Source organism: Aotus nancymaae, unplaced genomic scaffold (genome assembly GCF_030222135.1).
Source record: "Aotus nancymaae isolate 86718 unplaced genomic scaffold, 86718_ANA_hifiasm-v0.15.2.pri h1tg000040l, whole genome shotgun sequence".
Taxonomy (NCBI): Eukaryota; Metazoa; Chordata; class Mammalia; order Primates; family Aotidae; genus Aotus; species Aotus nancymaae.
In genome coordinates, this window is record NW_026988454.1 from 29,784,761 (window position 1) to 29,807,081 (window position 22,321).

Here is a 22,321-nt window from a genome sequence, read left to right on the forward strand (position 1 = left end):
CCTGCAGTGATGAGGGCAGGGGCTGGGTGGAGGGTGGGCACTTTTTTGGCAAAGAGAAGTTTAGAGCAGAGTCACTAGTGTCCTCTTCGAAGACTAGTCCTGGTCTTTTAAATCCCATGCTGGAATTTCTTCCAGTTCCAAACCTCTTGTTATTTGTCCTCTCTTCTTGTTCACAAACGTGTTTAGCTGTCAACATTCAAACAATGGATAGTCAGTTATCCATTGTAAATGGACCTCCCTGGAGTCCAGGGCTAGCAGAAATGACGGGGTCTAAAATGTAATTTATCAGGTACTTGCTATATGCTTATATATGCTTTTTATATGAAGGGTTAAGGAGCTTGAGGCATTTGCCCAGTTTCCACAACCAAAAGGGGCAGAGTTGCCAGTGGCATTAAGCCTGTGTTACTCCAAAGCCCATATTGATCAGTCTTATTAGACCATTCTCAGGAAAGATCCTGTGAGACAGGGACTCTTTTGGTGCCCTCACCCCCAGCCTCTCCAATAAAACAGCCCAACATGCATCCTGGACAAAATACGGCTTCAGAGGTAGAAGTGTCTTGGTTCCACCTTCAGGAAACCTCCTGGGCTTCAGTTGTGCTGATAGAAGAAGATCATGCATCTTAAAAAACACCCTGCCTGGAACGTTAATCCTCACACCACTCTCTCGATGGTGCTCCTTTGTAAACAGAGTTGGCCTGCTCCCTCGCAGCTCTGTCTGGCGCCATGGCTTCAATTCCTCCTGCAGCTTCCACTGCCCTGTCTGGCTTACGTCTTGCTGTATGGTATGATGAGCTGGGAGTGCAGTAAAGAGCAGTGACAAGCCCGAGGGGCCATGTTCATACCTGCCACTGCCGACTGAGCCATGTTCATACCTGCCACTGCCGACTGTCCTGATGTAACTGCTTTGTCATCTTGCCTGCCAGGATTCATGACAAGGTAATAGCAGTGAGATGCAGGAGTGGTCTGTAGCCCTCGGTTTTGTTCAGACTCCACTTTCCATGATTCTGCTACTGAGCTTGTGAATTGCCCATTCCCACCCCCAGGCAGTTTTTACTGCCCTTTCCGCCTTCCAAATCAGCTGCTGTGTTGGGCTGTGCCCTTGGCTTTTCTCCTTCTATTATGTAACACATGGACAAGACCAATGACAATTTTCTTGATGAATCAGAAGGAAAGAATAGAAGAGAAGGAGAGAGTATAGTGGAGTAACTTCTGAAAAAAAGGGGAAATACAATTTGGAGAGATTGTTGAATAAGTTGAAACCAAAGAGATATAGAGTGCCCAAAAGCCTTGAAGACTTTAATTTGAGCTACAGGCCTTGCCAAGATGAACAGAACTCTTTAATGAAGAGAGAATATTCATTAACATCTGGTGGACACTTAGGAGATAAAATATGTCTCCTTATTAGATGAAAAAGGAATTCTGATTACGTGAAATATTTTTGGAGAATTCCTAAGTTGTGTGCCATTTTCACACCGATGCTGGGGTTTATGGGTCATCAGCTGTGTAAAATGAGCACACGTGACCTCTCGGAATTAAGTGGTTTCTGCGAGACTGTGCCTGCAGCCTGTATCCCTGTACCATGCAATAAAAAAGATGTGCATGCCAAGATGGGGGGAGCAGGAGGAACCTGATGAAAGAGAGCGAGAGCGCCGCGTGTGACAAGTGGGAGGTGACCCTGCTCAGCTCAAACATAGTTCATGAGCCTTTCTTAATTAAGAGTCAGCAACAGTTGAATTGGTTGCTGATTCTTAATTGGCATGCACCTGCAGTCCCAGCTACTTGGGAGGCTGAGAGGGAAGGGTCCTTTGAGTCCAGGAGTTTGAGTCCAGCCTGGGCAACATTGTAAGACCCCTTTCTCTAAAAATTAAAAAAATAAAAAAGAAATTATGTATACATATATATCTATATATATAGAGAGAGATATTTTGAGACGGAGTCTCACTCCATCACCGGGCTGGAGTGCAGTGGCATGATCTCGGCTCACTGCAACCTCTGCCTCCTGCGATCGAGAGATTCTCCTGCCTCAGCCTCTCCAGTAGTTGGGACTACAGGTGCATGCCACCACACCTAGCTAATTTTTGTATTTTTCGTAGAGACGGGGTTTTACCATGTTGGACAGGATGGTCTCAATTTCTTGACTTCATGATCTGCCCACCTCGGCCTCCCAAAGTGCTGGGATTACAAGCATGAGCCAACGTACCTGGCCTCTAAATTATATATTTTAAAAAATCATTGACAGTCTCTTTTGGAGAGTGTACAGAATTCCAGGGCAAGGCAGTCATGGGCCAAACTAAAATTGGACATTTTCTGTCTTTTTTTACAATTGCCCCCTCCCCCTTTCCCTGAACTGTGCTCTATTGGAAAGGCAGATTCATAGAAAACATATTTGGAAGCAGCCTTAGGTAAGTATGGCAGCTTAGTTATTATAGGGTAGCTTTGAATCATGCTTCAGAGTTTCAAATCCTGCTTCAAACATCACTAAAGAGTAATGTTTACACATTCAAGGGCACTACAAAGGCTAGTTCTGAGAATCAAGAGAAGCTTTCTGTGGATTAGAACCATGAGAACTGGGATAATGATGTCATAGATTTCATCATCCTATGAATGCCAAATTCTACTGAATGTTGCTTCTTATCTAGGGACCTCAGATCCTTTACAGGTGGGCTGATGGAGAAACCCAAGACCCACCATGCTAGAGGGACAACTGAAGTCCTTAGTGACCCAGTGAGTCACAGTACCAGGAACAAAGACCCTCCACTGGGAGGGAAGCAGTTGGTGTAATGACAAGTACAGTTCCTCCTGTTCCACTTTGCCTGAAAGCATGGGATGCTGAAATCGCAAACTTGTCAGAAAACACACTGTCCTTGTGAATTCCATTTCATTTCCGGTCAACACTTGGCTGAAACACTTGGCAAAGTAATTTTATTTTACATCATGAATATAAATATTTAATTCTTAGTTTCATTTCTGTTTCTATGGAGGCTGCTATTAATGACCAAATAGGATGACAGCCCAGAAATGGGTGTTATTAGGAACTAGCTAGAATGCAGTGTTGGTTTTAGCAGTAAGCCAGGTATTTCTGAGATAAATGAGCTCCTGTTACTTGGAATAGTGCAAGCCATTGTGAAAATTTACCTTGACATTCCTCTTTCTCTTCATTTGTCCCTCAGTCCCTTCAATCTAGTTTGGGGTCTCCACAATCCTGCTTCTTTGGCTGACGGCCATCTCCATAAAAAAGGAATTTTAAAGGCTTCCATTCTTTCAGAGACCTGTTTTCCGGGACTGGCTGGTAAGATAAATTATGCTCATTTTTCAAACAGATTGCGATGTGTTACCGTGTTGTATTTCTTGAGAAAATGTTCTTACAGACCTTTCTAGAGCTTAATGTTGGAAATTCCAAGCACTTTAGGAGGCTGGAGAAAGAGCTGTGATATTTCTTTTCTTTTTTTTTTCAGGAAAATATTTTAATTATTTTTATCTACAGACACCTCAACAGTGTACATTTAACCCAGTTTAGTGGCAAGCCTTTGCCTTTTCGAGCTTGGTGATAGGAGCCACAGACTTGGGACCCAAGACATTGCCTCCCCAGTGACGGTGGATCTCATTGTATCTGTCATTGTAATTGGTCCTGATAGCTTCCACCAGCTTAGCCAGTGTTTTTGTCTTCCTAGTTAACCTGTGTGAAGGCGACAGTGGTGCAGGGCGTCCTGTGGACTAGACATCCCAGACTGGCATGCCTTCCCCTTGGTAATGCAATAAGGGACTCCCATTTTACGACACAGGGCAGGCAAGAAAACCACCAGCTCGACGGGATCCACGTCATGTGCAGTCACCACCAGCTGAGCTTTCTTGTTCTCCAGCAAGGTGGTGACGGTGTTAACCCCAGCTTGAAGGACGGGTGGTCTCTTAGTGGATTCCTCCCCTTTGCCGGCAGCTTTCTTCTCGGCCTGGGCCAAGTCTCTGCTTCTTCTCTTGCTTTGTCTCTGGTCTGTATTGTGGGGCAGCCTAAGCAGCTGAGTAGCTGTAGGTGGTCCAGGACCTGGGTGAACTGGTTCATCACAAGAGGCACTTCCAGCCTCTTGTAGAGGATAGCTCTCTGCTGCTGCAACCCGATATAGTGGGGCCGTTTCACAAAGTAGGTGAGGTCGCTTTGGGCTGGATGTCCTGTCCAATGACAAAATTGTTAGGCCTTTTCTCAAACAAGGGATTCACTACTTTCCTGGCCTCCTGCTGCTTCAAGACAGCAGGGCCGGAGCCACCTTCTTCCCCTTGGCCTTTTTTCCTTTCCGCATCTTGGGCGTGGGAGGAGAGAGCAAGAGCTGTGATATTTCTACGATTCTGAGAGTCCATGTTTGTAAGACACACTGTGGATTTAATAAAAAGATTGGAAGGAGGACAACCTCATTGTATGAAATGTACACACGTTTCTATTTTTACTCACTTAGCCTACATTTATTGATGTGATGACATTTCTCTTTCTTCTTCTCTGTCACCATTCATGTTTGATTGAAGGCTTCTTGGAGTTTTATGATTCCTCTGAGCTGATTTTGATGCTTGACAATTGTGTACTGCAGTGCTCAGAAAGGCTGTTTACAGTAATCTGCCTACAGTAATTTAGAATTGACTATAACATTATGTACTCCTTTAAGCTTCTCTTGAAGGTCTGCTGGAAACAGAGATAGTCCTTTTAAGATGCTCTATTCAATGACAGGCAGCTATTCTATTCTTTGGAAAGGAATGTAGCTCCATCTAAGCCTTTAATCGTGAGAGTTGGTCTATAGTTCCATGACATATTTAAACAGCTTTATCTTTACATGGCTTCCAAAAAGGCCATTGCTTTATTAGAAACAATGCACTTTAGTTCTGTGTTTTTCTCTTTTAGCTTTAGTCTAGCATCATAATGTATTTTTGAAAGATATTTTGTTCAACAGATAGAAATCCAAATTTAAGCTAAATGGAACTTCTTGTTCAGCTATCCATGGAAATGACTCAACAGGGTGAGTCTCCATGTTCCTTTATTTTGCTGAGCTCAGGCCAGCTTGCCTCAGGGCCCTTGCACTTACTGTTTTCTCTATCAGGACTGGCCTCTCAACTGCTCAGCACTCAGCTTTCCACTCACATGTTATTTAATCAGAGAAACCTCCCTGAGTGGGGGTAACCCACTTCCTGATTCTTCTGTCTTGTTTTCTTTGCAGCATTGATCACAACTGGAAATTCTTTATGTATTGGTTTAATTGTTTATCATCTACCTTTCTCTACTAGAATGAGACTCTTTGAGAGCCTATCATTGATTCTTGCCTATTATACTCTGTGCCCAGAAATGTGCATGATACAAAACATGTATTCAGTGAATAACAATTTGTTAGATGAATGAAAGGATTGGGTGAATGAATGAAGAGATACCTTTCCTGTGGACATTTCTAAGCTTGTTGCAAATGCACAGGCAATGAGAACCACCTCTCTTTACTCCCTGGCATTTGAGGCTTTTTATGTAAAAATGTAAACTAATCACAATGTTAGAAAATTTAAAATGTTAAAAAAAGTATGTCATAAAATTGAGGAAATACAGTATTTTGAGAGTCCAAACATGTTGATGAAGTTTACTGAGCTGAAGTGTTGGGTTAATCGTCATAAGTGATTTATCTTTTTATGTAGGTAAGGGAATAAACAGAAGATCAGAAAAGAAGAGGTACTGCTTTTACATTTTAGGTTTCCTAATATACTAGTAAGTGTTTCTAATAAAACTTAACTCATTGAAGAAGAAAATAGTCTGACTCTAAATAAGAGTGTGTGTTCCTGAGAAGGTCTAGACCAGCTATTTTCCCCTTTCATGTTTCAGTGAATAACCATCTGCAGGCAGAGATGCAATGACCCTCTGCCAGGTATGTTTAGTATGGATGTTTATATGCTGTTGACCAAAAAAAAAAACAAAAACCAAAAAACAAAAAAACCCCACACCAATTTCGTATAATATTTAAAGATATTTATTTTGAGCCAAATGTGAGGACCATGGCCTATGACATAGTCTCAGGAGGTCCTGAGAACATGTATCCAAAGTGGTTGGGTTACAGCTTGATTTTACACAGTTCAGGGGACAGAATTGATAGGCAGACATCAATCAATATATGTAGCGTATACACTGGTTTGATCCGGAAAGGTGGGACAACTTCAAGGAGGGTGTTGGGCTTACAGGTGATAGTTGAATTCAAAGGTTTTCTAAGTGGCAATTGGTTGAAACAGTTAAGTTTCTTTGTTTTTTGTTTTTTTTTTTTAAATAGAGACAGGGTTTCACCATGTTGGCCAGGCTGGTCTCAAACTCCTGACCTCAGGTGATCTGCCTGACTCAGCCTCCCAGAGTGCTGGGATTATAGGCATGAGCCACCAACCCGGCCCAGTTAAGTTTCTTTCTAAAGCGTTAAGCAAGAAATGCTTAGGGTTAAGATAAGGGGGTTTGTGGAAGCCAAGGTTCTTGTGATGAAGATGAAGCCTCGAGGTATCAGGCTTCAGGAAGAGTAATAGGTGGTAAATATCTCTTAATCAGACCTTAAAAGATGCCAGATTCTTCGTTGGATCTCTCCTGGATCAGGAAAAGACCTGGAAAGCGGGGAGAATTATCTAGGGGATGGAGATTTTCCTTATAAGAGACAGCTTTGCCAGGTCATTTCAAAATATGTCAAATAAATATGTTTGGAAGTAAAATACTTCGATTTCTTTCAGGGCCTGCTTCACATTGCTATCTTATCGCTACAAAGAGTCTGTTGCGACAGTCTTAAGATCTCTGTTGTAATGTTAATGCTGGTCAGTTGTGCCTGAATTCCAAAGAGAGTAGAGTATAATGAAGTATGTCCCACTCTTCCTTCCCATCATGGTCTGAGCTAGTCTTTTAGGTTTCTTTGAAATACCCTTGCCTGAGAGTAGGGGTCCATTCAATGGTTCAGGGGCTTAGGATTTTATTTTTTGTTTACAATATTTATTATTCTTTTGTTTATAGTAATATGGGCTGTTTTCCCATATTAATGTCTAGAAGTTTTAAAAATTTTTCATGGACTTTAATTTTTCAAAATTTATTTGTAAATGAACTTATATGCAAAAGTGTTAATCTTTTGTTTTATGTTAACAGGAAAAAAGTTCTTATTTTTCTTAACTGGTCCTGTTCTCATGAAATCCCCAGAATTTAGCCTTGTTGATTTCTAGTTTTTATTAGAGAGCATTTAGAAACTTAGAAGAAACTGTTGAATTTGCCTTTTTTTTTTTTTTTTGGAATGGAGTCTCACTCTGTCACCAGGCTGGAGTGCAGTGGCAGGATCTTGGCTCATTGCAACCTCTGCCTCCCAGGTTCAAGTGATTCTCCTGCCTCAGCCTCCTGAGTAGCTGGGATTACAGGCATGTGCCACCACACCTACCTAATTTTTGTATTTTTAGTAGAGATGGGGTTTCACCATGTTGGTCAGGATGGTCTCCATCTCTGGACCTCGTGATCTGCCAGCCTCGGCCTCCCAAAATGCTGGGATTACAGGTGTGAGCCACTGCGCCCGGCCCGCAATTGCCATATTTTCAGTATATGCTTTGCAGGGAGTAGGAGAGGGTTGGGGAGGGGTTCCTCATTTTTTCATACTTGAAATAAATCTACTGAATCTGTTTTGAGACATGATCAGCTCTCTAGAGAAAACAACTCAAGGAGCATTATGTTTCATCTCTACAATGAAATGTATTTTTTTCTTTAAACAAGTTACTTTTATGATATCTTACAGAAGTACTGCTCAGAAAATGCAACTTGTTACAATTCAGCTGTGAAATAAACCTGTAAGAGATGCCTTGATTCTAGAGGCTTTCACGTTGGTTCTTAGGTTCTTTGGCTGAACTAAACAGTCATTGTTTGGTTGGTTTTCAATGGTGTCAAACATCCTAACGTGAGTAAGTATGGGATTTGAGATTTCTGAAAAAGGTTTTTTATGAAAAACCTTAATTCATATATACATCCCTGGCTTTGAACTTCGAGAAAATTATTGTACTTCTTGGGTGGCTGAAAAATTCTTGGCCTTGGGCATTGTAACTGTAATTCTTTGGCATTGCATAGCCTGCTATGTCTTATTCCCTTGCTACAGTAGTTACTTTGTGATAACTGAAGAATCAGTGCAGAACTCTGGATGCTGCTGTTTTCAAAGTGCTTTTCTAGAGCTAAATTGGATAATTTAAATTAAAAAATTCAAAACAACAAAACATTAATAACCTTTTAAGCTAGTGATCATTTAGTCTAAGCCTTAAAGCTTCTGTTTGTCTGAGTTCATACTTGTTTTTTTAATTTTCAAATTCTTAAAATTTTTATTATTATTATTTTTTTAGAGACAAGGTGTCACTCTGTCACGCAGGCTGGAGTATGGTGGCGTGACCATGGCTCCCTGTAGTCTTCACCGATCCTTCTGCTTCAGCCTCCTGAGTAGTTGGGACTACAGGCTTACGCCACCACACTCAGCTAATTTGTAATTTATTATAGAGTTGGGGTCTTGCTTTGTTGCCCACGCTGGTCTTGAGCTCCTGGCCTTAAGTAATCCTCCTTCCTTGGCCTCCTGAAGTGCTAGAATTATAGGTGTGAGCCAATGTGCCTTGCCAATACCTGTTTTTACATTTTTAAAAAATTATGTCTTTAAGGTACAAATTCTTATAGAAATCATTCTGAGAAATTTTAAAAAAAATGGTGGAACTATCAGCTGAACCAAGAGATTAAGAGATTATTTTTTCCCTTCTTAAATTGACCTCTTTTTGTTCATTTATAAAACGAAAAATCTGGATGCAGTGGTCCCTAAGTCTTTCCAACTCCACTATTTTATCTTTTTATGATTCCATCAAGAAAATTGTATATGATTTAATATTACAGTGGATAACATTTAGTATAGGACTCTGAGTATAGAGTCAGAATCATACTGCTGGGTTCAAAGCTTGTTCTGCCACTTACTAGTTAAGCGAACTTGAGCAAGTTACTTGCTTCTCTGCTTTAGTTTTGAATTTGAAAAGCTGGAGATAATAGGACCTATGGTTATTAGGAAGATTAAGTAAGTTAATACATGCAATGTGCTTAGAACAGTGACTGGCACATAGTAAGCATTCAATAAATGTTAGTTATTATTTGCTCACTTTATTGACAGGAAAAGTCTTTTTTTTTTTTTTTGAGATGGATTCTCACTTTGTTGCCCAGGCTGGAGTGCAGTGGCATGATCTTGACTCACTGCAAGCTACGCCTCCTGGGTTCAAGCGATTCTTCTGCCTCAGCCTCCTGAGTAGCTGGAACTACAGACCCACGCCACCACGCCTAGCTAATTTTTATATTCTTTAAAAAAAATTTTTTTTTTTTACCCCTACTCCCACCTTCTAATTTTTGTATTTTTAGTAGAGACGGGGTTTCGCCATCTTGGCCAGGCTGGTCTTGCACTCCTGACCTTGTGATCCACCGGCCTCGGCCCCTCAAAGTGCTGGGATTACAGGCATGAGCCACCGTGTCCAGCCGGGAAAGTCTTTTATTCTAAGGTTTGCTTGGAATTAATAAAACTAAAAGCTACAAAAAGGCATTTTATGGGTGTTTTCCATATCTTGGGGTATTTTGTAAGGGAGTGCAAGAATTCCTTTACACGTTTACTTATTTTTATAGGTATAGAACTATTGAATGGTAGAGTTTGAGATCTTAAAAACCATCAAGACTGATGATTTTCAAGCTACTTTCTACATAGGAATCTTAGAGCTCCTTGGAGCGGATGTGAAGGTTATTCTCAGGCCATGCGATGGGCAAGAAAGGATGTGGCTACATGGTCTCTCTTCAAATTCAGCCCAAACAGCCTTGCTTCCATTGGCTTTATATAATATTTCAATTCTTGATAACTGATCTACTTTAACACAAATTTCCTCATTGAGTTTCTTCTTCATGAAGAAACTGGGCCTCAGTGAGGTATATCGGAATGCACAGGAACACACAGCAGGTTAGTGCAGACCAGAAATAAAAAACCCAGGCTTCCTGACTGCTCGATAGACCACATTCCACCATGCTACCATGGAAACTTTAAAACAGATGAAAGCAAAAACAAACAAACAACAACAACTTAAAAAAAGCAAAAAACAAAAAACCCAGAGCATCTCTAGGAAATACCAACGTGCCTTTGCCGCGTGGGATTTCTTCCACTTCATAAGTGCAATAAACAATAAACCAAGGGAACGCGAATTTGGAGGTTAGAAAACATGCCAGAGATTTGGCCGTGTGTGGGGCTCACGCCTGTAATCCCAGCACTTTGGGAGGCTGCGGCAGGTGGATCGCCTGAAGTCAGGAGTTTGAGACCAGCCTGGCCAACATAGTGAAACCATGTCTCTACTAAAAATACAAAAATTAGCCAGGTGTGGTGGTGGGTGCTCATGCCTGTAATTCCAGCACTTTGGGAGGCCAAGCTGACGGATCACTTAAAGTCAGGAGTTCCGGAAAAGATGCCAGAGATTGGACCTTTACATTGTTTTGTAAATTCTTCAAACCTTAATCTTATTTAACTTCTCCATCTATACAAAAACTAATGCAGTAATTGTTTTTTAAGGAAGCATTTTAAGGGCCAAGTAATTCACATATGTCAAGTACCCTGGGATTCAGGGAAGAAAAATTCCCTATAGCTCTAAAGCAAGGATTATAATTTGAGGTTTTCTGACAGTTTTTGTAAGAAAAGAAATACCAACCTTTCTTTTCTGGGCCAAATGCCAAGGTAGGTAATAACCCCTGCCCATTTTCTTTCCCCAAGCTGTTTTAACTAGATAAGAACTCTGCCTTCATTTCCTTTTGTGAACTGACTTGGGATGTTGCCACATGCCCTTCAACTACTATCAGTGCTCTAGTTTGCTGAGTGCTTTTTCCTTCAGAATCTAAGGAAAAGATTTTGCCATAGGTACTTAGCTTTCTTCAGGGTACAAAATGCTTTCCAAGGAGCAGAGGGCAGAGGAAATAAACTTTCATGTTTCCCAGTTGTATTAGTCTGTTCTCATATTGCTAATAAAGACATACAAGACTGGGTAATTTACAAAGGAGAGAGGTTTAATTGACTCACAGTTCCACATGGCTGGGGAGGCCTCACAGTCATGGCAGAAGATGAAGGAAGAGCAACGGGACATCTTACGTGGCGGCCAGCAAAAAGAGAATGAGAGCCAAGGGAAAGGGGAAACCCCTTATAAATATCATCAGATCTTGTGAGACTTATTTACTACCATGAGAACAGTATGGGGAACTGCCTCCCACAACAAGTGGGAATTATGGGAGCTACAATTTAAGATGAGATTTGGGTGGGGACAGAGACAAACCATATCACCAATACTAGATCTCTCAGCTTCAAGTTGGCTTCAAGTTGGCTTCAGTGATCCTGAGAGGATCCAGGAAACCCTAACTCCCTGCTTATCCTGGATGTCTCTGACCGATGTTAAGGGAAAAGCACAGCATAACAACAGCAGCGCCCAGCGCCTGGTACAAGCAGGGCTCTGCACTGAGACAGAGCTATTTGTTCCATCTGGAATTTGTTTTATTTTAAGCTGTAAAGTAGAGATCTAATTGTATTTTATTTCTCCAGATGGCTATCCAGTTGTTACAGTACCATTTACTAAATAATATATCAGTTGCCAACTGAATTTAGCATATACTAAATTTCTGTGTGTATTTTTTTTTTTTTTTTTTTTTTTTGAGACAGAGACTCACTCTGTCACCCAAGCTGGAGTGCAGTGGCATGATCTTGGCTCATTGTAACTCCTGCATCTCAAGTGCAAGCGATTCTCTTGCCTCAGCCTCAGAGTAGCTGGTACTATAGGTGCCTGCCACCACACCTGGCTAATTTTCGTATTTTTAGTAGAGACAAGGTTTTGACATGTTGCCTAAGCTGGTCTTGAACTCCTGACCTCATGTGATCCTCCTGCCTCAGCCTCTCAAAGTGCTGGAATTACAGGCGTGAGCCACTTCGCCCAGTCCTTCTGTGTGTATTTTGATGTACTGGACTTTCTAGTCTGTTCCACTGATTTTTTTGTCTGTTCTTATGCAAATAAAGCATTGTTTAAATTGGAATTTTGTAAAATGCTTTACTAACTAATAGAGTATCTTCTAATTTTTTTTCTAGAATTTTCCTGGCTCATACTACTTGTTTATTTTTCCATATGAACTTTAGTATCCATTTTTCTAGTCTTCCCCCCACTCCCAACAAAATTATTACTATTTTGTGAGAGGTAGTGGATTAAACTTATGGATTAACCTAGGATGACTTTTCATATTCGTGATATTGGACCTTTTTACTGAAGCCTATGATATGTCTTTCTATTTAACTTTTTGTGTCCCTCGGTAGTATTTTGAAGTTTCCATGTATAGATGTCACAGAGTGATTAAATATGAAAAGAGGATAATAATGGTACTTCCTGTAAAGAGTTATTTTAAAGATTAAATAAAGATAATAGTCAGTACCTGGTCATAGCACACACTTAAAAAATTAAAGCATGACAAATGCACACTTATCGCCATATCCTGGACTATGTGTGACTAATCTAATAAGATAAAACAGTCTTTCAATAATCTCAAATTTCCATGGTTGTGACTCACACTTGGCTCTACCCTTGAAATAGGAACTCTTTTTCTACTTATGTCACACTCACTGTGTCCTGCTCACCTCTGCGAAAGGTGAATCGAGGCAACCAGAAGTCCCATCATGGGTATCTGTGGCCATTTTTGGACAGGAGATATTTAGGGTATGACTGCCCTGCTGATCAAGGGCAGTATCAGCACCCAGAAAGAGGTGGCTGCATAAGAGTTACATTTCACATCTCTCTCCACAACTCTGGATGGGAGGAAGAAAATATTAAAGACACATTATAGCTTTCAAAGCTACTTTATTTTTGTTTTGAAGGTAGAGGATCTCCTTCAGCAGCAGGGTTGATAAGATAGCTCAGTTGTCAATCACATGGAGAGTCTGGATGCTCAGCACCCCGTATCCACATATGTAGTAGACCTCACAGCACACCCACTGTATAGTAGCTATTGAGCTAACTGTTTTATTTGCTTTATCATATTTAACTTTCTGAAGTAAGTATCATTATCCCATGGTACAGACAAAAGAATGGAGGGTTAATATCACAGCTCTAGAAACTAGTAAAACTGCAGCTGGAAATTTGCTTGTCTTCAAAGTCTGTGCTACTAACCGCAATGCTTAATTTAGCCCATTTTGAAGAAGCTAAATAAAACCAACTGTAAAATAAATTGAAACATGATTTGACTGCATGTCAGAGCATGCTCCTTCATCTGGAACAGAAGCATTGTCATGCTAGGTATTATTAGTGTGTGCATTGTTTTCATTAATAAAATTACACCTTGACTGAGGGCTATAGTTCCTGGTCTATCTTGAATATCAGTCTGAAAAATATCCTAGGAAATTTAACTATCTTTTCAGCTGCATTTGCAGGAAGATAAGGTTTTTATTTTTATGTGATCTGGAAATGCCATCACATCAATATCCAAGGAATACTCTCCTTAATTGTCTTAATTTTTTAATGCCTTCATTTGGCAGAAAACTTTATTTATGTCACACTTCCATTTGGCCTTTTCCAGGTAACCTATTCAACCTCTGAGAAATACATCAGCAAGTAGGAAAAATGGCCTAGAAATTAGTTATTCTCTAAGGGAAAAACATGTGGCCAATGAATCAGGGGAAACTGATTGCCCAGGGAAGAGAACACTCAAGGTCTTTCAGCATGATTCACCAAACATAAGAACTACCCCATGATCAAAAAAGGTGAATGAACAAAGCCAGGATTCCTTTTATAGTTTCCATCAATGCAATCAGCATGGGATTGTTCCCACACAGGCTGGTGACGCCTGCTGTGTAAAGAATGAAAATTTGTCACTAAAGTACCCAAAGGGTTGCTCTGTCAGGGAGGATGCTCCAAGTAGGATTCGAGAGCCTAGGGCCTAGGAAGCAGCATTGGGTGGGTGGGCCAGGTATTTGAAAGGTGAGCATCACATCGACAGTCCAATGGGGGAAAGGGCCTGGAGTCTGGGAGAAGTATGTGAAGACACGCATAGTTACAGAGCTGGCAGGAGATGGTGGCTGGACTAGATGTCAAAGGACCTCATTCCTAGAAGAACTGGGAAAACAAATCTGGGACTTATTCTCTGAGGAAGTGGAATATTTAGGGTTTTAGCTAGGCAGATACTTGGACAAAAGAACTGACTCACTGGGGTGTAAGGGGAAGGCTTGTTTCTAGGAACTATATGTCTGTTTTGCTTATTGCTATGTTGTTTCCAAGAGGAGGCCCTCTGCTTGGCACATGTGAGGCAATTAAGTGTTTGTTGAGTGAATAAATGAGACATAAGGCAGACACCCTGTTTCAGAATGTAGGACACGTGGTGAAAGCAGGTGTCTGAGTGGGGTTGACTTGATGCCGACTCACCTGAGCAGTGACTAAGGACATGGTTATTGCAGAGCTTCGGGTGGGGCTGAAGCTGCAGGTGGCATGTGTAGTGGCTGGGTGCAGGGCATAGGTGGGGGAAATTAGGAGGATGAGGAGTAGCCAGGAAGTTCCTTACTCATTCTGTGACAGCTTTACACATTATTGATCTTCACTTTTGATCAAATATAATGAAAATGTTTCTCCAGTTTCCTCACTTTCCATGGAACTTCTTACTAAGGAAGTCACATGTCCCAAATGTCCAGGGTTCACAATTTTATGAGCTACCATTTAGTTTCCATTTGTTTGCTTGCTCTGTGGTGGCAGGCACTGTGATGAGTTCAGTATAGCCAGTATCTCTATTCCTTCCAGTAATCCGTGCAGGTAGTACTTGGCTTAGAAAGTCCCAGCTGCTGGCGCTGCTGGTGGTATCTGCACCACATGTGGAGTAGCAAGAATCTACAGCAGGGTGGCCAGATAGTAAATGTTTCCAGCTTTGTGGGCCATATGATCCCTGTCACATCTCTTCACCTCTGCCATTGAAGTGCAAAGGCAGCCATGTGTTATCCATAGACAATATGTGGTTAAATGAGTGTGGCTGTGTGCCAAGAAAACTTTATTCATGAACACTGAAAATTGAGTTTCATATAATTTTCATATGGCACAAAATACTTTTTAATTTTCTTCAACCATTAAAAATGTAAAAAAAATTAGTTCATGGGCCATAGTTCCCTGAACCCCTGTCTAGAAAATTCAGTGGCCTTGATCCCAAGGGGTTGAAGAGCTTCCCAAAGAGGACAGCTCAGGTTCTGAGGTTTTGCAAAATCACCACCAACCATGATGGGTAGCAGACAGGTGACTAAGAAGAGGGAGCACCTCATCTACAGCAGGGGGTCAGATTTGCCTGTGATTGTCATTTCCATCAGGGTGACCCAACAAAGTTTTTTAATGTCTTCGTACCTTAATTTCCTCAGGTCCAAAGTCAGGCTAAAAACAGGGTGATTGTGGCAAGAAAAGAAATTAGTGAATGCATGCAAAGTGTTTGTGATACCTGACAGATGAATTATACAGGGTTAGACGTACAATCTTAGCATCACTGACTGAAGCAGGCTGTGAGGGCAAGAGCCTCTCAGAACCTGGACCTCAGAGCCAACCAACTCCAAGATGACCTGAGAGAGAATTTGCTGATCGCTACACTGCGGTTATCAACAATCATACAGTTTTGAGGAAAATACTTTGAGGAATTCAGAACTAAATACAATTCTATAGAGTGCAGGTGAGGTCAGTGCAGAGCTCTTATGAAGATGCCTTTATAGGGCAGGCAGCAGAACCCTCAGGAGAACTGTTGGCAAGGCACAAGGACACGGTGGGTAATTAACGTAATTAGAACAATGAATATAGCTGGCAGTTATATAGCATTGATTAATATCCTCTGCTCAGCGATAGTCTAGTGTTTTCTAAGCAGAAAATATGTAGGTCTAGTTTACCCCCATGATCACTTTATAAAGTAAGCACTATTATTAACTCCATTTAATAGATAAGGCAACTGAGAGCAAGAGAGGGTAAATAACATGCCCAAAGCCATGTCTTCTTTAAGTGGCAGCACCATCTGGCTGCAGAATCCTTGTTCTTAGTCGCCAGGCTGAGAATCTTTACCCCAGGCTCTCTAGGTCCTCTGGATAAAATTAGCTTGGCTAGACTTGGGGATGGTAGGGTCAGGGATTTCCTTCCAGGGAGCAAATGGGGCTCTGGGGATTTGCAATTCTTTTATGCCACTAGGTTATGATGGATAGGAAATCTGATTCATGTGCAAATGGAAATAACACTTTTTCACATTTACTAACCTCTCAAGCCAGAGTCCTGGTCTAGTCACACAGCATACTGTGCAAATTCAGACCGTATCCTGCGTTTTGATGTAGATTCATTTGCAGAAGCGGGTAGGGGTGGCACACGTATTTTTGTCTCTTTTCTGTGTGGGTGATGACCCTGGCCTCATATGTGGACTGTGCACAGACAATATGAAACAGAAAGATGCCCGTTATGGATCAGAAGGAAATGTCACTTGACCCAGGGCTCCTGAAATTAGTGCCTCTGATTACTTGGATCCTATGAGTCTATAGAAAACTTTGGGTGATTCCCCATGCCATGACTGTTGTTTTTTCCCATCAGTAATCTAAAAGTGTTTTAGACTTTTTTTCTGTTTTGTCTAGCAACTAAACAGATCTTCTAAAACTGGATTTGGAAAAGGAATTTTTAATAAGGGTATTCCCAACTACATATACCTCAGAGGATTTGCACTGGAAAATTGGTCTTACTCTATGCCCATATTTGGAAGCTTCCTCATTCGTGAGATCAGATTTCCTGGATATTCCAGAATTGCCTCCACCACGTTTTTGTTTTTTTTTTTTAAACTTGCAAGAGGGACACCGAACCTTGAAATGTTATGTTACCATTTCTCAAAGCAGAAAGAATGATATATGAACTGCCCATCTTTATATACAAACTGTATTCATAAGCTTTGACCGCCATTCAGTGTCATTTCTCTTGGTTAAGGAAAATAATCTTACATTCTCTAAATTTTCCAAGGATTTTTTTTTCAGCTGCTTAGTGACTATGTGCCTCTACATTGTTTCCTAAGGAGGTATAGATATGTTTTGGATTCTAGCCCTGCACATAATTAACATTTTTATGAATATAATGATAGTGAGCCCTTAACCACACACACATAACTAACTGGCATTTGTTATGTAGATTTTCTTTTTGTTTTTGTTTTTATGGATTTAATATGTAGAGTTTTTTTGTGTTTTTTAAAAATGAAAACTGTTTTCGTTTTATAAGAAATATGCCTTCAGCGATTCAAAGACAGAGCTTGCCTAATTTCTGTGGGATATACAGCCAAGAAAATCACTGGAAATAGTTGTTTAGTTTAGTAAGAGTCATAAAAAAAAGTCCTGAATTGCCTTAAACATACTTTGTTACAATGTCTTCATATGTTATGAGAGTCACTGCAGTCAATTAGAAATATACACAGAATACCAGGAATTCCTATCCCCAGTCCAGCTTCACTTGTAAATATCATATGACCTTAAGTAAGATCCTTATGGCAGTCAATGTTGATTTTGTATTCTAGAAAGGGATTGTTTGTAATTCATCCCAAACACATCGCATTAACTATTTACTCACAGGAGACTAGGGGGAAAAACAAGGAAAGCATTGCTAAAATGTATTTTCCAAAATATGTTAAATTTCAGCCAGGCGTGATGGCTCATGCCTGTAATCTCAGCATTTTGGGAGGCCAAGGCAGGTGGATCACTTGAGGTCAGGAGTTCAAGACCAGCCTGGCCAACATGATGAAACCCCATCTCTACTAAAAATACAAAAATTATCCAGCCAGGCATGGTGGTGGGTGCCTGTAATCCCAGCTACTGAGGAGACCAAGGCAGGAGAATTGCTTGAACCCGGGAGGCAGAGGTTGCAATGAGCCGAGATTGAGCCACTGTACTCCAGCCTGGGAGACAGAGTGATACCCTGTCTCAAAAAAAAAAAAAAATTAATTAAAATAAATAAATAAATAAAATAAAATATATTGAATTTGAAAAGAAATTCTTAAGGCAAAATGATTTCTCAGGGTGTTTGGGCTTCAGTAAACAGATAACCTAACCAGCATCATAGTCAGGGGGAAGACAAGAGTGATCTAGCTACTTTAAGCTTTGGTTCCCCTTGGTTTGATGAGGAATTTATTATCTAGTATGAGATAACTCCCAAGAGTCTATACCGAGCTACCCAGGACAGTACATATTGTGAACTATGTTGTGGTTCTCAGGGGCTAAAGGAATTCAAAGAAGCCTAAAACAACGAGACAAGAAACGGCCAAAGGCTGAAGTGCCAGGGAGGAACTGAGAGTTGAGGCCAGTCTTAAATGACAGGGACAATATCCAATGTGTTCTGGAGAAAGGTGAGGGCTTCCAAGAAAGGGAGGCAATGTGGGCCAAGTCATGAAGGTGGGAAAAGGAGCCTGACAGGTTAATGGAAGCATGAAAGAACTAACCTTCCATGAGCAGAAGAGAGCCGGGGCCCAGACACACTAGAGGCCACTGCAAGTCTGCTGGGGACTACAGTTGCTGTAGGGAAGGGAAACGGAGCCTCTGAAAATGTTAAGCACGAGTCCTGTGATAAAAATGGTGTTTAAAAAAGATTGATCTGGAGATCAGTCCAGGAGAAACTGAGAGATTGTCCTTTGGGAAGCAGCAGCCTATATATTTATAAACTGTAGAGTCTTAATTTGGGAGATTAGCTGTTTCACCATCCAGTGAACCATTTACCTTCGCATGCACTTACACATTTAATCTAATATTTTAAATGTATTTTGTGGAATATTAGTTCAATATTTTATATCAAAATACCGCATACATTGCATCATGCCACTTCCAGTCCTCACAGACCAAGGGTAGGTAAAAAAGCATCAATGGGTCCTCTATTAGGGACCGAATTATATTGACAGACAAGGCAGGTAGGGTGTCTGCCCTCAAAAAGCTTATCCACTAAGATGGGCGTAAGCAAATCATTTCATTAAGAAATACCAAGTTACAATTGTGGTAAATGCTAAGAAGTACTAGGTAATAGGGGGAAATTTGACAGAGGGTTCTAACACAGACTTAAGGCCTGAGGATTTGGGGAAAGTCTTCTTGGGGAAGTAATATTCAAAATGAGATCTGATTGGAGTGGAGGAAGGTAGAACAGAAGCTGAAGGGTGTTAGAAATTCTGAGAAGAGGAAATTGCACTTGTGAGGGCCCTGGGGTAAAACAAAGTCCAGAACATTCAAGGAACTGAAAGAAGGCCCACTGGGCTGGAGTGGGGAGGCTGGGCCGGGGCCACAGGAAGGGAGACTGGCAGGAGGCAGATGGCACCCAGCCTCATAGACCGCAGGAAGGGCTTTCACGATACATCTCCATCTTCTTCAGAGGGTGCTCTCTACCCTCCCCTTCCATGAGTCACAGTGACTTCCTCAGCCATGCTCACTGTCCTCTCTCATCAAATCCTCAAATCTAACTTCAGACACTACCCGAGACACAACAGCGCAAGTAGCCCCCTTGTAGCGCAGCCACGTCTTGGAACTCAAGGTTAACTGAAAATGCTCTACCTCCGGCAGCCTAAATGTTGAAATTCTCTACCCTGACCACAGTCATTCATCCCTTTGTCTCCCACTGAACTTCTGTTTGACCTCAGAAATACCTTCTGTTCCTTTCACTGTCCTGGAACTCTTGGTTCACTAGGCTTTCCTCCAGCCCCTCACCTATCCTGGTGCAGAGCTCAAGCTCAATCACGTTGAGCTGCACCTTCACTGGTGCCTGATAGTTCCTTTTCCGCTTGGCCTTCTGCCACTCTCACATTCCCACATTTTGCTCCAGAGGAAAGATGAACCCGTTTTCTCTCCTTCACTCCTGAGCTCTGCTGGGAAGCTTAGGTCACCTCCTGGTGATGCTACTACTGATTCATGTGGCTAGCTTCAACTTGACCCTCGTACCATTACCTATTGTAACCACTCATGATTGATTATTTCATTCCTCTTAACCACTTTTAAATTTCAAACTTCACCATCCTAACTCCCAACCCATTTCCCCCTCTACATTTGTTTACTATCTCAGGTATGGGCACTCCAGCCTTGATTTCTCCATGCCAGGAGCCCGGGAAGCCTCTGGATTCCTCCTTCCCCACCCTTACGCTCAGACGGAAGCCAAATCTCATTAATTGTATCAATTAAGCCCCTCTCTTTTCAGTTTCCTTCTCTCTATCCAACAGTTGTTTCCCAAACTCAAACTGTCACTGTCATTGCTTTTCTTACTTCTCATTAGGAATTCTTCCAATTCTTCTTCCACATGGCCTCAGACGTGAAATCTTTGTTTTAAACTCATCAATGACTTCCATTACTGTAGGAGGAAAGTCTAGCCTCCTTACATAGAAAACAGGACCTCTGTAGCCTGGCCCTCACTCACCTCTCCATTTTTGTTTTTTGTTTTTTAACCCAGGCATGCCACCTCCTTCACCTACCCTATTCTTCCCTTGAGTCTTACACTCTAGCAGTTCAAACTTGCCCTTCCTCTAACCCACTGTGCTACTGGCTGCCTCCGGACATGGTGCTCCCTCTGGCCAGAATTCTCCCACCCAGGTTACTCCCAACATACTTGAAATCTTTGCGATTCAGCACACAAGTTACAAGAAGCCTCTTCTGAACTGCCTTCCCTCTCTCCTCCCTAGGTAGTCCTGATCTCTCCTTTCTCTGCGCTCCACTCCACCCGGTGGGTACTTCCATTACAACACTTATTATACTTAGTTGTAATAATTTGTTTTCAAATCTCTCTTCTTTAAAGCCATTATATACTCTTTGGAAATGGGTTTCTGTGTGATTTGACTCTGCACACTTGGTGCCCAGCACAGCTCCTGGCCTGCAGCAGTCACTCAAATATGTCACCAGACCAAAGGACAATCTCTGGCTTGGTGAATGATCTCATGGTCTACCTTACTCAGATTAACTCCTCCTCATGTGGAACCGTTCTATCTCTTTCCTCTACTTCTTTTCCAGAGAAAGATCTTTATGCCTCCTCTCTTTCTTCACTCTTGTTTCAAGAAAGAGTGTCCCTGATCCTCTCCAAGGTCCACTGAAGCCCCCATGCCCGGGATCCAACAGGCTCCCATTTCTCCTGTGCTTCGCTCCATCAATATTGCTCCTGCCTTCCACTTTTTGTTTCTTCTTCCACTTCATCTTTTCTTTCATGCCTACAAATGGGCTCTTTCTTTCCTATTAAGATAAAAAAAACTCCTTTCCTAACTTTTCCTTGATCATCCTGTCTACAGAATTCTCCTCCTCCACCTCTCTCCCTGTGTCTGCTTGCTCATTTTCATAATTACTTTCTTAATTGTAGTTATCCCAATTACTTTATTTTTCTGTTAGCTCATTTTTTTTGTCCCCACTAGAATGTAAGTTCCATGAGGACTGGCACCTATCTCCAATGTCTAGCAAATTGCCTTGTGCAGAGACACTATTTATTTAATTTACTTGTTGGATAAATAAATGCATGAGTGAATAAGTGAATGAAAAATAAATCTACTATCTATCTTCTCTTCAAACTCCCTTGAAATCTGCACTTCCAGTGCTCTTTCCAACCCATTCTGGCTTCTAGCTCACTGCTCTACTGAAATTGTTCTTTCAGTGTTTACCAATGACTCCTTTGTTACTAAACCCAGTGGCCTTGCCATTTCTGTGGTGTTTGATGAACATTCCTTCATATTTTCTTTGTTTCTGGTTTCTGGAACAATACAGTGACCTGGTTTTTCTCTCACACGTCTGGTTACTTTCACTGGTCCCTCGTCTTCCACTCAATTTCTTAATTGTTTTCTGGGAACTAGTCTATTCTAACACTATGCAAACCACTTATCTCACCCATCCCAGGTATTTCAACTGTGATCTCCAAGTGAATGAACTGCAAACCTGAACCTCTATCCTCAGTCGTTTTCTGAGCTCTATGTTGGCCTTGTGTATATTTCCAAATGAGGATCCTGCCAGTAACCCCAAACTCACCACAACTCCAGAACAAATCTACAAACTTCCCTCTTCTTGGGTTCCATATTTCAGCCAATGACAGCATCCTCCTGCCACTCACATAGACTTACATCCTGGTTCTGATCATCTCTCTGGCACTTCCCACTCATCAGTCACCAAGTCCTGTCAATGTTTGTATTGCCAGATCTCTGCCTTTAATCTCCATCCTCTCTTTTCTGTTGGAATTCAGCCTTCATGTAATCTCTAAAGCAACCTTCCTGAGATCCCAATTCTGAACACCCCAAGCCTCTGTTAAAAAAAAAAACTGATTTCATAGAAAACTTTTGGAA